The 13,778-nt window shown below is 40.7% G+C and overlaps 1 protein-coding gene and 1 pseudogene across 2 annotated transcripts in view; both read left to right on the top strand.

Annotated features, from left to right (window-relative positions):
* Positions 1-2,500, top strand: part of LOC110335057 — an 8,672-nt pseudogene extending 6,172 nt beyond the window's left edge.
* Positions 1-13,778, top strand: part of Slc2a13 (solute carrier family 2 member 13) — a 304,413-nt gene that overhangs the window by 15,246 nt on the left and 275,389 nt on the right. The window lies entirely within an intron of this gene.

Here is a 13,778-nt window from a genome sequence, read left to right as displayed (position 1 = left end):
TACATGCACTGAGTGTACTAATCCTCAGGTGATACTGCTGTGTGCAGCTTGTACATGCACTGAGTGTACTAATCCTCAAAGGCCCCACTGAGAGGCTCCTGGGAGTCTTAACAAAACCACTTTCCACAAAGTAGTAATAAGACTGGGGAACAGTAATGAGAGACGACATCTCAAGGTAGAGAGTTACTCCAAATGAGTAATATGTCCGATCAATTAAAATCGAAAGGATTAATGAAACAAAGTTGAAGTTCCAGTGATACATTTAAATGTTATAAGAGTTTTGATTTGGACAGAAGATCAGTATAACATGGGAAAGAGAGAAATTTTAAGTAGTAAAGAAAATAACAAACCTAAAACCTAGTGTCTTTCATTACATAGTTTTCAAATACTCTCTAAACATGTTGTAAGAGCAAGACTACAAATAGAAACACGTAAGTAAACTAAATTACTTAAATAAAATATTATTTGCATATAAAGGATATTTTAAAAACTACTTTTATCACGAGAACATAAAGTTGTGAAAAACAAAACAGAACACAACTATTGAGAAAGTATTCAGCTTTGGTGATAATCTAAAGTAAAAACTTTTGAGTGCGTCTCATTGAGCTCCAGGAAAACACGACTGGGTAGATTTTCTTATTACAAAATGGGGAAGTATTTTTTTTTAGATTACAAGCAGACATATTTCCTCATTTATTTTTCTTTAATTCATTCAACAAACTTGTTTAGAATTACTAATATAGCTGTGGTGCCGCGGGCCCTGCCCCCACCGGGCACCTGAAGACTCCAGCGAGTCCCGCACAGAGTCTGCATCAGCCTAGCAGAGTCCTCATCCAGGCGCCATCGCTGTACTCGCCGTTGCCTGCCTCGCAAATAACAAAGGATCCTGGAAAAAGTGGAGAAGATAAAGCACATTCAGTGTCCAGATCAGGAGATTGACAGACCAGTACCTTTGAAGATCCCCGTGTACTACCATGCTCTCATATATTTTGTAGTACTGTTTGGAAAAGGTTCTTCAGGCATCTGGTAACTTTTACATATGGAGGCCTCTGCGAATTCTACTCAAGTGTCCCTAACTGCAGAAGTATTATTGAAATTGCTTAAACTTTGCATTACAAGCAGCTATTGAAAACTACCAGCGGGGGCTGGTGAGATGGCTCAGCGGGTAAGAGCACCCGACTGCTCTTCCAAAGGTCCGGAGTTCAAATCCCAGCAACCACATGGTGGCTCATAACCATCCGTAACAAGATCTGACGCCCTCTTCTGGAGTGTCTGAAGACAGCTACAGTGTACTTACATATAATAAATAAATAAATCTTTAAAAAAAAAAAAAGAAAACTACCAGCAAGAAGACCAGATGTTGTCACCTGCCCTGAACATTACAGGCAACCATTAAATGTTTATTGTCTACTAGATAAGAAATTAGATTGTGGCCATTGTCTTACTATAGGCCAACATCATAGCCATCCTATAGATGACCTTCAGAGTGCCCATCTGAAAGAAAAGGATACGCCTCAGAAGTTGTTGAAAAAATTAACCGACACACACTGGACAGGCATCATTTGCCTTATTGAAAAGTTTGAAGAACAGAAATGTCATTCTGAGAAAATAGTTCAAGGTGATAAGGAAGTTGTTCTCCAGTATTTTAAGGATCTTACTGATAACATTAGAACAGAAAAAAAAATTTTTTTTTGGCAACCCTTTATGATGTTGGCAAGATGATTAATCAAGAATACACTCCACAGATTCAAAGAATGAAGGAGATAAGGGGACAACGAGTTAATGACAATAACGACATCTTTACAAGATGAGTCTCCACTTAAATTCCTGGAAAAATATTGATGATGTCTGCTAACGTGTGCAGATGTTGTAACAGAGACCACTTCCTGAGGTCCAGCCTGTTGAAATTTATCCTCAAGTAAGCAATGTATTAAAAGAAGAGTGGAGCAGAACAGAAATTGGACGTATTAAGAAAGCTGTTATTCCTGAAATGAGAGTTTCTTCAAAAAGAACGCCATATTCCTGGTCTGATAATGATGAAAAAGAAATAGAACTTTTTAAATTTTTAAACATTGCTATAGTTTCACTCATTTCAGTGATACTAATACTCTTTTTCAACCATCACATAACACCTATCTTAAATGAAATCACTTCAATATGTTTCTCTGAAGTCTTTCTCTCTGTTTACCAGAGTTTATCCGAGAACTTAAACGACTTAAACAATACAGTGTGCAACACTTTATATTTGTTAAAGGAATTGATGTGGAAAATCGTTTCTTGTTGAAAACCTAGCACTTCCAGTTTTATGTGGGCCTGTTCTGTATAGCAGAGGCTAAGCATTGCTTGCTAGATGGAAAGTCAGGGTGGCAGAAACAGCACAGGAACTTCACATCTTACAACAGATGCACAGAAGTGCGAGAAACTTCCCGTGCTTGGCAACAAGTGCTGTCAGAAATGAGACATTATCTGAAAGATGACTAAAATCAAATTAGAAAATGACAACTTTGGAGTTGAGTATTAATACCTTACCCTGTTTTTTATTGGCTTGCTAGTCAGTGTTTTATTCTGATTAACAGGACTTTTCCCTTTAACTGTTGCATGCTATAGTGGTTAACTTTGCAGTTCTTTGTATAGATAGATATAAGATTTTTTTTTTAAAATGACAAGATCTTTAAGGTCCACAAGCCTATTTTGATATGATTTGAAGCTTTTCAATGCACAGATAGGGATGATATATAAGTTGTTTTAAAAATCCAGGCTAGGGTTGTTTAAACATCTTTTTTGGTCAAGCCTATTAATAGATTTAGGAGCATTCATCCCAAGTAGCACTGCATGCTGCTTGTGGATAAACTGCCTAGCACCTGAGTTTAATCATCCTTGATATCAGTGAGGTCTCAAAAACCCACCAATCAAAAAGGACCTGGACTGCTGGCTCCAGCACCACAAAGCAAACCAAGTACATATTTTGATTTTGTATTTTAATCTTGTTTTTATATGAAAACTAAGAAACATGTACATTAAGACAATCATATTGATGTGATTCACTTAATACATTCAGTATCACGTAAACTATATTCATCTTAAAATGGTCTCACCCTGTAGCTCAAGTCCTGGGATTACAAGAATGAGTTGCTGCTGTACCTGTTTAGTCTTTAAGTCAGAACCTTTAACTTTGCTCCCTTGATATGGACTACCATGATGCATGTGGTAGAACTTTTGGTTCACAGCGTTTGAAATCTCCAACACAGTGTTTTTCAGAAACCCCGTAGGAAGTACTCTTGAATGGGGACCTTATTTCAAATAAAAACTGTGTTCAGAACAGTGCTGACAAGTTTTATCACTAAGTCACTAGGTCCACTTATCAACAATAAGTCATTAGGTCCACTTATCAGCAATAAGTCATTAGGTCCACTTATCACCAATAAGTCACTAGGTCCACTTATCAGACTCAGATTTTATCTAGCACGGTAACAAAATGAGGTCATTTTGAAGATGTAATTAATGAAGGGGAGGGGAAATAATGCAAATATTAGCAAGTAAAGAACATTGGAACATTTTTCAAGGGGTTACTAACTTCTTTGTGGAGATGAGGAAACAAATGAAGTGCCAGTAATTGCAGGTGGGAAAGCTCATTCTGTTAGGCTAAAAAAAAAAAAAAAAAAAACTTGAGTAGGCTGAGCAGTGTAATTAACCGAAACTTCTATTTCAATATGCCCAGTATTACCTTGTAGGCTTGATGATTTTGAGTATACAGTTATCTCTGTGTTCTGATATACTGTTTTATATTTTTGCCAGGAGGTTGAGTTTGTACAACTTAAAAGTACATACATTTGGAAATTCTGGGTTTTATGTATAACAGGATATTTTAATAAATGATACTTTATTGAAGTCTTAGAAAGTGGTGACATGATTTTCTTACGGATTCTGGTTATTCTTTCTGAAAACTTAAGTCCATCATATAATGCTAGTGTGTTACAGTTTTATTATAAACCATGATTTATAATAAATCATAAATTTAAATGCCACAGTAGGAGGCATTTGACTAATAAAGCAAAAGACCTAAAAAAAGAATTACTGATATATATTTAAGTATATATTTATATTGCTAAATATGATGTTTTAATAAATATATACAATATTTATGATATTTATATAATGATATATATGATATTTAAGTAAATACTTGGAATGTATGCCTGGAATATGGGCAGATCTGTGCTCTTTCAGTTCTTGAAGAAGGTTACTATTAGTTTTAGAAAGTTCACTTCAGGGATTATAAGTTAAGGAAATAAAAAGTTCATTTTTTCATAACTATATTGGTAGAAGTTCAATATATGTTATGACTTTAAAATGTCACAGGGAAACCCTCCAAGCACTAATGATTGGGAATGGTTAGGTGGGAGAACATCACACTGTTACTGATCTTGAAGAGTGACCACAGATACAAAGAAAACACACTAACAGTGCCTGCAAAGAACAGAACTACTTGTATGGACACATTAGTCACAACTGTCTAAGAAATGTGTGTGTGTGTGTGTGTGTGTGTGTGTGTGTGTGTTATAGTACACATGTTTGCATGTGTACATATGCTCATTAATCTATGCATGTGTGCAGTTTGGATGCCAAGTCAGAAGCCTATTTGCCTATTGCGCTATACCTTATTTTTTGAGACTGGGTCTGCCATTGAACCTGGAACTCACTACTTGAGCTGCCCAGCAAATCTCACAGATCCCCCTATGTCTACCGCCCAGTGTTAGGATCATATACATTTTGCCATGGACTTGTTTTATATAGGTGCTGGGGATCTAATTACATGTGCCCATGTTGTACTGAATGGGCCACCTCCCCGGCTCTGCCCCCAACAGTGAGCCTATGGGCCACCTCCCTGGCTCTGCCCCCCACAGTGAGGCTATGGGACACCTCCCAGGCTCCGCCCCCCACAGTGAGCCTTCCGATTACTCCTCCTTTTATCCTTGCCATCATTTTTCCTTAGAATTCAGGTTTGGCTTTGTTTTGTTTGAGAAGACACAGATACATACATTGAAAAAAAGCCTGATGCAGTTCACTTCCCCCACATTTTATTTCACCTCTCAGTGTGTGGGTGGTTGGGATGAAAATTTGAAGAGATGATGAAATTATTATAAGGGATGTATTTGGTCACAGAGGCACGGGTCTAGTTCCCTGTGAGTTTTTAACTCCTTGCCCAAAGGGAGTCTCTTTCTTAGGTCTTACTGCTTCCTCTCAAAGAGTGCCTTACTTCTTCGGTGCTGCAGTGTCCAGTGTCGGGGCATTCCCCAAGCCCCCATCCCCTTCTGTTGTACATTCTCTCAGATGCTCATTTCCTTCCTCCCGGTCCTGTGGGGGAACTTGCAGTGCCTGTGCCCAAAGCTGGCATCCCTTGGACCAGCACTCTGTCCTTGTGACAAAATGCCCAAGGCAGATCAATTAGAAGAGGACAGTTCTATTGTGGTTCGCCACAGTTTAGCAGGTTTCAGACTGTAGTCATTTGGACTTGTGACAGACAGACCTCATGACAGGGAAAAGATAGAGGAGGGAAGATACTCACCTCATGGCAGAGATCTCAGAGGTAGGGAGGTGAGGGTCCTAATACCTACTTCAAGACCATGCCCCGAGGGACCTAACTTCCTTCCAGAAGGCCCCATCTCCTGAAATTGTCACCATGGGCTGGTGACTTCAGCGCTTGGCCTTTGGGGAATAAATAGGAGCTAAACTGTAGCACTCCATTACAGCTGCTATTCTGGTTTCTTTCCTTCCTTCTTCTGCGAGTCCCCCTTTATATTTTTTTTCTATTGGCTCATTCTCCTAATCACCCATATGGGCTCTCTTATTCTTGCCATTCTGGAAAGAACTGTCTAGTCAGCTTTCTGTCATCATGATAAAATACCTGAGGAAAATCAACTTTTAAAAGGAGGTGAGAATTGCCTTCAGGGGTCACAGTCCAAGGCCACTTGATCCCCATTACATTGAGCTTGGAGGAGGCCCAGTACATGGAGGTGAAGTGGTGCATACAAGAGGATTAGTATTTGCCCTAGGACAGTGAGGAGGTAGAGCGAGAGAGTGGCCGTGGTCTCAGGAGCTTCATCAGGACCATCCATCATGATGCCCTCACACTAGATCTCACTTCCTCAAGACTCTACCATCCCCCAATAACTCCACAGCCTATGATCAAGGTCGCAGCCATGGCCCTTTGAGAGATTTTGAAGATCACCAAGCTGAGGCTTAAATTTGCCAGATATTCACTTAGAAAAAACAAACAAAAAAAGAAGTTAAGTAGTGGCCATGACAATGCTTACTGAAAGATATCATCCTGAATGCCTACTGAAATTAAATTTGTACTGGAAATTCATATTGAGAAGAATGCTATTTAAATCAAATATTTCAAGGTAATATGGAGAGAGGATTTTGAAAGCTACTGGCACAAAGAAGTGACTATAACCTGAGATGTCAAAAAGGTCAGTCATATTGATCTGAGTAGTACAGAAAATCAGGACATAGTCTCACACCGAACCCCATAATGTGTACAATTGTATCAAATTTCTATAAAAAAGAAAAAAAAAGAAAAATATAAAAGTGAACCAATCCACAGTGATCTATTGCACAGATAAATATTAAACAAATTAATAATTATACATGGATGAGACATAATCACACATTTTTCCAGTAGTCAAGTTTTCCTTAATTAGGTTACAGGCCTTTTAAAAAATTAAGATGATATGTGTTCTCCATTCCTCATAAACATAACCACTCACAGTAACTACTCTCCTGTATATTATGCTTATTTCAAATTACCTTTCAAAAACCAAAATGTAGTTATTGCCTTAAAAAGTCTCAACTGGGTGTGGTGGCGGCATGTGCAGTCCCAGTGCCTGAGAGACTGAAAAGATGGCTAAGAGTGTGAGGCTAGCCTGGGCTACACAGTGAGTTCCAGGTCAGCCTGCACTAGAGTGAAGAGCAGGTTCTGTCTCAAAAACAAAACAAAACAAAACAAAACCAAGCAAACCTCTAGTAATAGAGCCACTGATGTCCAGGAATACCTACTGAGAGACTCTGGGTAAGGACCTGCTCGTGCAGAATCTCTGTTTTATAGAATCAGATCCCTCCAATGTTACTGTAGAGAGTGCTTTGTACACTGAGCTAGAAATGAGTTAGAAACAGACAGGGCCAGGTCAAGCCATGGAGGCACTCACTTCTAATCTCACTGGGAGGTCTGAGGCAGGAGGATTAAGAATTGAAACCCAGTCTCAGATCCTGAGATGTGAAGCCCTGGGACAAACCCCACCCCTGACACCGTTACTCCCCCCTCCTGAGTGCCTCTTCCTTATTTGTGTTGCCTCTGTTGAAACTTTTGCCCCAGAACAAGGAGAAAATATAGTGTAAAGAATCGAAGCCTACTTCCAGAATCCTCCCTTGTATTTTTTGTGCACTATAGCAAAAGTTTGATTGGCAGTTAACGTTTGCATTGGCCTATGGGCAACAGGCAATAGTGACGTGTAAGGATTTCCATTCTTCCGTCCACTTCTAAATGCGAAGGCTCACATTATTCTGTGAACACTCTGAAATACCATCATTCTCCTTCCTTACCTAGGAACTACGGGCGTCAATGCAGGTAGTTCTCCCTTGGGTACTTGCGCTCTAGTCTAGAAATTATAGTCCAGCAGGAGGTTTCTCTGCTATCATGCCAAAAATCCCTGAATCCAGTTTAGTCCACTTCTGTCTGCCAGTCAACAGACATTGATATTGTCTGTTGATATTGGGAGCAGATGCCAGTAATCTCCCAGAAAGGCAGAGGCAGGAGGATTGTAGCAAGTTTGAGGTCATCCTGGTATACATAGAGTTACAGGCTAGACAGAGTGAGACCCAAGGCAGGGATGGCTGACATCACAAATTGATTGAATATAGGTGCCAGAAATCCATGGGGCACACACAGGCCAAGACCTTAGTGCTTAAACATGCGGGTGAGGACAGGGCAGGGTCTCTGTGTTCTGAAATTTCTGGTATTTTCTGTGGTGGTAGAGAATGCCAAAGCAACACCCAGTGTGTTCTGAGCACTTAGCAAGAACCAGGAGCTGCAGAGCTTTTATCCTTATGCCGTATTGAAACAGTGTCTCAACCTTGTAACCCAAGTTCATGCTTAACTTTTAACAGAAAACTGTGTGTGTGTGTGTGTGTGTGTGTGTGTATTCAACATGCTTGCCAGCCTCGGGTAATTTCCCAGCCTTTGAGTGACCGTGTCTTGCATTGTTTCTGATTCTTTCTGAAAGTGAATATCACATGTGTTTCCAGCACTAAAGTCGGGTGCAGAAAGGCCGAGTAAAGCCTGTGGGTGTTCCTGGGCCATCTCATGGGTCTTTAAGAGGTTGAACGCTGCAATAATAAACAGTCAAAATCTGGCTCTAGTTGGGTTTTCCAAGCAAAATTTGATTACGTTGCCCAACAAGTATTCACATCTGTGTGAAAATAAATCATTTAAATAAACGAACATTTCTAAAATAATTTTAAAGCCAGTATTTTAAGGACCACGATCCAGACTAGCAACAGTGTACTCCACTGCAAAGTTTTACAGACCGGCTTTACTGAAAACCTGTCTCAATTTTCACTATCCAGAATTAAACTCCACATCATTTAAGTGATGCCAGTGGCTGAGGTCATGGTGTGGTATTAGAGTAAGTACTGGGGTTTTTATACATGGCTGCCGGATTAGAACACCATGGAATTGGTTCTTCCCATGAGAAACTAGAACCACCAATCCTCTAAAGCCCCGATCCTGGCAATTACTCAGAAACTGAATCTCATTCTGTAGGCTTCTCCCATGCCCTTTCCTTCTATATGGTCCCTTCCCTGCCCAAGGCAGGTCAAGGAAATTAGGGTTCTTTCTCCCATGCCATGGGAACTCAACCCTCCCATGCTTGGAGCTTCATTCTCTCACATACAGAACAAGACTGCTATTTCAGAAGGAGCAGGGGTGGGACAATCTTAGGGACCATGTCATGAAGCTCTGAATGTCCATCTAATGTCACAAGGCACCTAGGTACAGCCAGTTAGTGATGGCTTACTGAACTAACTTCAGGGTCATTGTATGGGGAAAACACATCTGGACTTATTTGAGCTTGTTACGATTGAGACCATTGGATGAACTGCTTTGTCCCAGATGTCCAGAAAGGCTATGAGCCACGCTCATCTTTCCAGTGTATGGCACTGAATGCAGACTCATGGCTGCAGAGGGAGCTAAGAATAAGTAACATTTGTGAGCTGCCATCCTAAACAAGACATTTACACCATCCCCTGTAAGGCTCTCCCAACGTTGCAAAAGGAGGAACAGAAAATTCCTCAGAGCCAGAAGATAGGAGGAAGGGCTGTAAAATGCCCTCTTCTGGGCACGACCCTTGCAGTCAGATACCCACAGCAGCTGTGTATGAGTGAACCAGGTCTACACAAGAATGGCTAGAGCAATAGCCAGGCATGAAGGCCAGAGGTGCTCAAGGGCCCTACTCCTCCCTGGGAAATTATTTGCTACACATTGCTTTAAGTTTTATACCTTCCGCTGACCTCACCAGGTTCCAGTCAATAGTCCAAATCTAGTGGCCATGCAGATGGTCCTGGTTAAACTAAGTAGGCTACAAAACCAAACCCAAAGCCATGAATCATGGGAAATGGATTGGTAGGGAGGAGGGGGAGGTGATTGTGGTGGGACAGATAAGAAGATGGGGAGAAGTCAAAAATGAATTAAATATATATGAAATGGTCAAAGGGCTACCTTGAAAAATAAAGTCTACATTGAATAGTATATATTTTTAAATCTTGATGTTTAATACCAACTTTAAAAATGTCCCATTATAATTCATTTCTATGTTATGTTTTCTCAGGTAAATTTGTAATCAAGTCCATTAAGAGAGCATGGTTCTTCTTTAATTCCAAGCTACTGGCATTGTTTCTGAAACAATATATGTATTCTGTAAGTGTTCCTGTTGACCATACTGTCTGAAATGCAGATTGGGAAGCAGGGACATGGCTTTGCTGGTCAAGACAGTTGCTGCCAAGTAGATGACCTAATGTGATTCCCTAGTATCCATATGGTAGAAGAAAACCAACTCCCAGAAGTAGGCTTCTAACTGTCACCCATGGTGTGTGTGTGTGTGTGTGTGTGTGTGTGTGTGTGTGTGTGTGTGTAGGTAGGAGGTTGGATGTACAGCCTATGTGTACTCATGTGGAGGCCAGAGGTCATCAGGTGTCTTCTTCTGTTGCTTTCCACCTTAGTGTCTGTGAGAGCATCATTCACTGAGCTGGAAGCTCACGGGCTTGGCTAGACCACCTGACCGATGAACCCCTGGAATTACAGTATCTGTCCCTGACTCTGAGGTTATAGACATGCATAGCCTTGCCCAACTCTTATGTGTGTGCTTGGATTTGAGCCTAGGTCCTGTTTTTCATACCAAGCTCTATTATCCTCTGAGGTATCTCCCCAGCCCCACCTCACTTCTCTTCAGAATCATTACTTGGTTGGTTGGGTAGGGCTTCTAGTGGGTATAACCAAGGGCTCTGTCAGGCCCTCAGGCTCTGGGCTAATCCACATTGTAGAATTGAGAGAAGATGACGGTGATGCTAGATATCAAAGTCAATACAAAAATAACATCAAGATATTAGTAAGCTTTTACAATAATAAAAATTAGCACGAGCAATTTTTATAGTGTGTACATCTAACTGTACATCTTTCACATTTCACATATACCCGCCTGCTTTCCTCTGCTCCAGTCATACACCCTACTCATCTGTGGAAAAAGCTGCTTCTAGGTACAGTGCAGCTTGTGGAATTCTACACAGTGGGGGATCTCTACAAGGATAGCACCTGGGAGGTTGAAGAGTCTGTCCTGCATGCAAAGACTGTCTAACAGATCTCTGTAGAGGGCTTCTCAGCCTCCTGCTCCCCTATCCCCTGATCAGGAAATTCTGTGTGGTCTTCAGTCAAGAAGTGGAGAGGGTCATCAGTGGACAGCTCTGCCAGGCGATGGTGCTTGCCCCAGGTCTGACAGCCTACGTGAGATCTCTAGGACCCACCTAGGACCCACGTGGTGGGAGAAGAGAACTGATTCCCACAAGTTGCCCTGGACCTCCACGCCATGTGCTATGCCCCGGCCCCCTTAAATAAATAAACGAATAATAAGAATTTGAAAAGGAAGAAATGGCTTTACCAAATCGAGTAGTAAAAAGCATTCCTTGAATTCTTTGCAATGGCAGGATGAAGGTTCAGGGCAAGTGTCCCTTTTCTGTGACTTCCTGTGCCCTTTTAGGGAATGCTGTCCAGCTTGCTAGCGCTCTCTGAATTTTAGTTTGCTTGATTATGCTTGGTTTTAGAGGAAAGGTCTCACTTTCTAGTGGAGGTTGAGGAACTCACTTCGAGGCTCAGACTGACCTTAACCTCACAGCAAGCTGCTTTGAATTATTCGCAGGTGCTGGCTGGGATTATAGTCAGGAGCTACCACACCCAGTCCAGAGTCATGGCAGGTTTTTTTTTTTTATTGCTTTCAGCTCCTGCTTTTCAGATGATGAGTTTAGGGCCTTTAATCGGCTTTAGGTCTGTCGAGAAAGCAAGAACATTTTTATGATGCCCGCTTTGAAAAGAACGCTGGAATAATATGAGAACTCCAGTTCTGAAGGTCACATGCCATCCCCCCTGAGCTCCCAGGTTCTCTCTTGACAATTTAAATGATTCATTCTGCTGCTTACCTGATCCGTCCCCAGAGAACTAATTATGTAATGTTCCTGAGGTGATTGACTTGCAAATAATCTTGTATTCTTCAAGCATGGCAGAGGTGAATCTTCCAGCTTCTAGAGACTACAAATTATTTCTTCACTCTCATTGTAATTAAGTTTCTCAGGTAAGATATTCGAAGATTAATAGACTCTCAACACCAGTAGGTACAGCAACCATAACATATATTTTTATGGCGCTAGGATAAACATGCATCTAAGAAATTATGTTGTCAAAATAAATACCAGTCATTTTGTCAGTCTCTGCTGGAGCTTAGACTCCATGTCCCTCCTGTCTCCTGACCCTTATCTTCTACTCAGGGCCACCACTGGTCTTTTGATGTTTGTCTGTCTTGAGTGAAGTGAATAAAAACACTGTAGAAAGCTTTGCCAAGTTTTTTCCTATATGACATACTGAATGTACGATGTGCCTGTATGTACTGTATCTACAGCGTATCTGTATGTTACTGTATTGCATTATGCCCATATATTATTGTACATATGGTGTTTCTGTATGCTACTTTATCTACACTGTGTCTATATGTTGACACAGCTCTTCTACAGCTAGGTTGGTTGCCCTAGCTCACCTCTCCAGAGCTGGAACTGGGACTGTGTGGGAGACCCTCACCTTTACCTAAAAGGCAGCTCTGTTGACTTATTACCTTCAACAATTGAAATGTATTTTGAAAAATTAATGATCTAGCTCCAAATGATTGGATGATTTAGGTGCAATTTCTTTTAACTTTTAATTAATTTTAATGTGTGATGTTGAGGTCAAGAAGAAAGATGCAATTTTAAAATAAAATGGTCTAGTAAGAGCCAGTATTTAGATGTAATTTATTTTTATCCATTTTCACCACTAAACCCAATCTATTGATAGTGAATTGTAAAGTACTTTGCAGCTAGTATTATGGTCTGTGAAGGACTAAAGGAACAAGGGGAAATTTCACCATTTCCTAAACTGAGGAGGGGAAACCAATTTTTGTTTTGTTTTTGACTTAATAAGAACTGTCAATACATTTTGACCTGAGGCTTTAGCTTTAGTTCTTATGAAATTCGTGTCCTGAAAGAAACACTTTTCACTCTTTGTTTTAACTTACTAGGTAAAATGTGTTTTAGGCCCTTATTTTAAAAGAATGGTAGCCCTTCACCTCTCTCTCCTCCCTCATATCATTTCCTCTCCAAATTTAATATTCTAGGGCAAGGGGGAAAAAAAATGAAGGATTAGTCACAAGCTGTGGCGTTCTTCCTACCAGTAGTCCTTGAATTGCCTGCCTTGGGTCATTTCCTTTCTAAATAGTACTTCTGGACCTGCTTCTAGAGCTTGGTGTGCTTTCTCATGCTACACCAGTAGGGTCCCGGAGAGTGGGCACCTAGCCTATGGGCATACGTTTTTGAAGAGGTGAGATTTGAACCACATATTTAGCCCCAAAGCCAGGGTCCCCTTCACCACTACACTGTGCTATGTCTCAGGAATGGTAAAGAGATGAACACTTGTTTAGCTGCTGATATTATATTTTTAACCTAAGGTATTTACCATGTGTTTTTCTCAACAGAACAGCGTCACAGGATGTTTATACTACGTTTAGTGTGGGATCTTTGGGAATTTGTCTAGGTTGATGACCAGTTTTGAGATTTACATTTTCAGGTGTAATAATTGGAAAGGTCAAATGTACTTCATAGTGACTTTGTGAGCAGTAATTAGGTAGTACTGTGGGAAGAGAAGTGTCTCGTGGTTTTAGAGAGATGACTTAGTGGTTACGAGCATTGGCTGCTCTTCTAGAAGATCAGTTCCCAGCACACATAATATAGCTTACAACTACATGGCATGAACATGATACACAGAGGTAGACACAGTCAAAGCACCCATACACATACAATAAAAGGGATCAAAGATGTACTGGCTGGTTCTGTGTGTCAACTTGACACAGGCTGGAGTTATCACAGAGAAAGGAGCTTCAGTTGGGGAAATGCCTCCATGAGATCCAGCTGTAAGGCATTTTCTCAATTAG

The sequence above is a fragment of the Mus pahari genome, chromosome 17 (genome assembly GCF_900095145.1).
Source record: "Mus pahari chromosome 17, PAHARI_EIJ_v1.1, whole genome shotgun sequence".
Lineage (NCBI taxonomy): Eukaryota > Metazoa > Chordata > Mammalia > Rodentia > Muridae > Mus > Mus pahari.
This window is presented reverse-complemented; position numbering and strand designations above follow the sequence as displayed.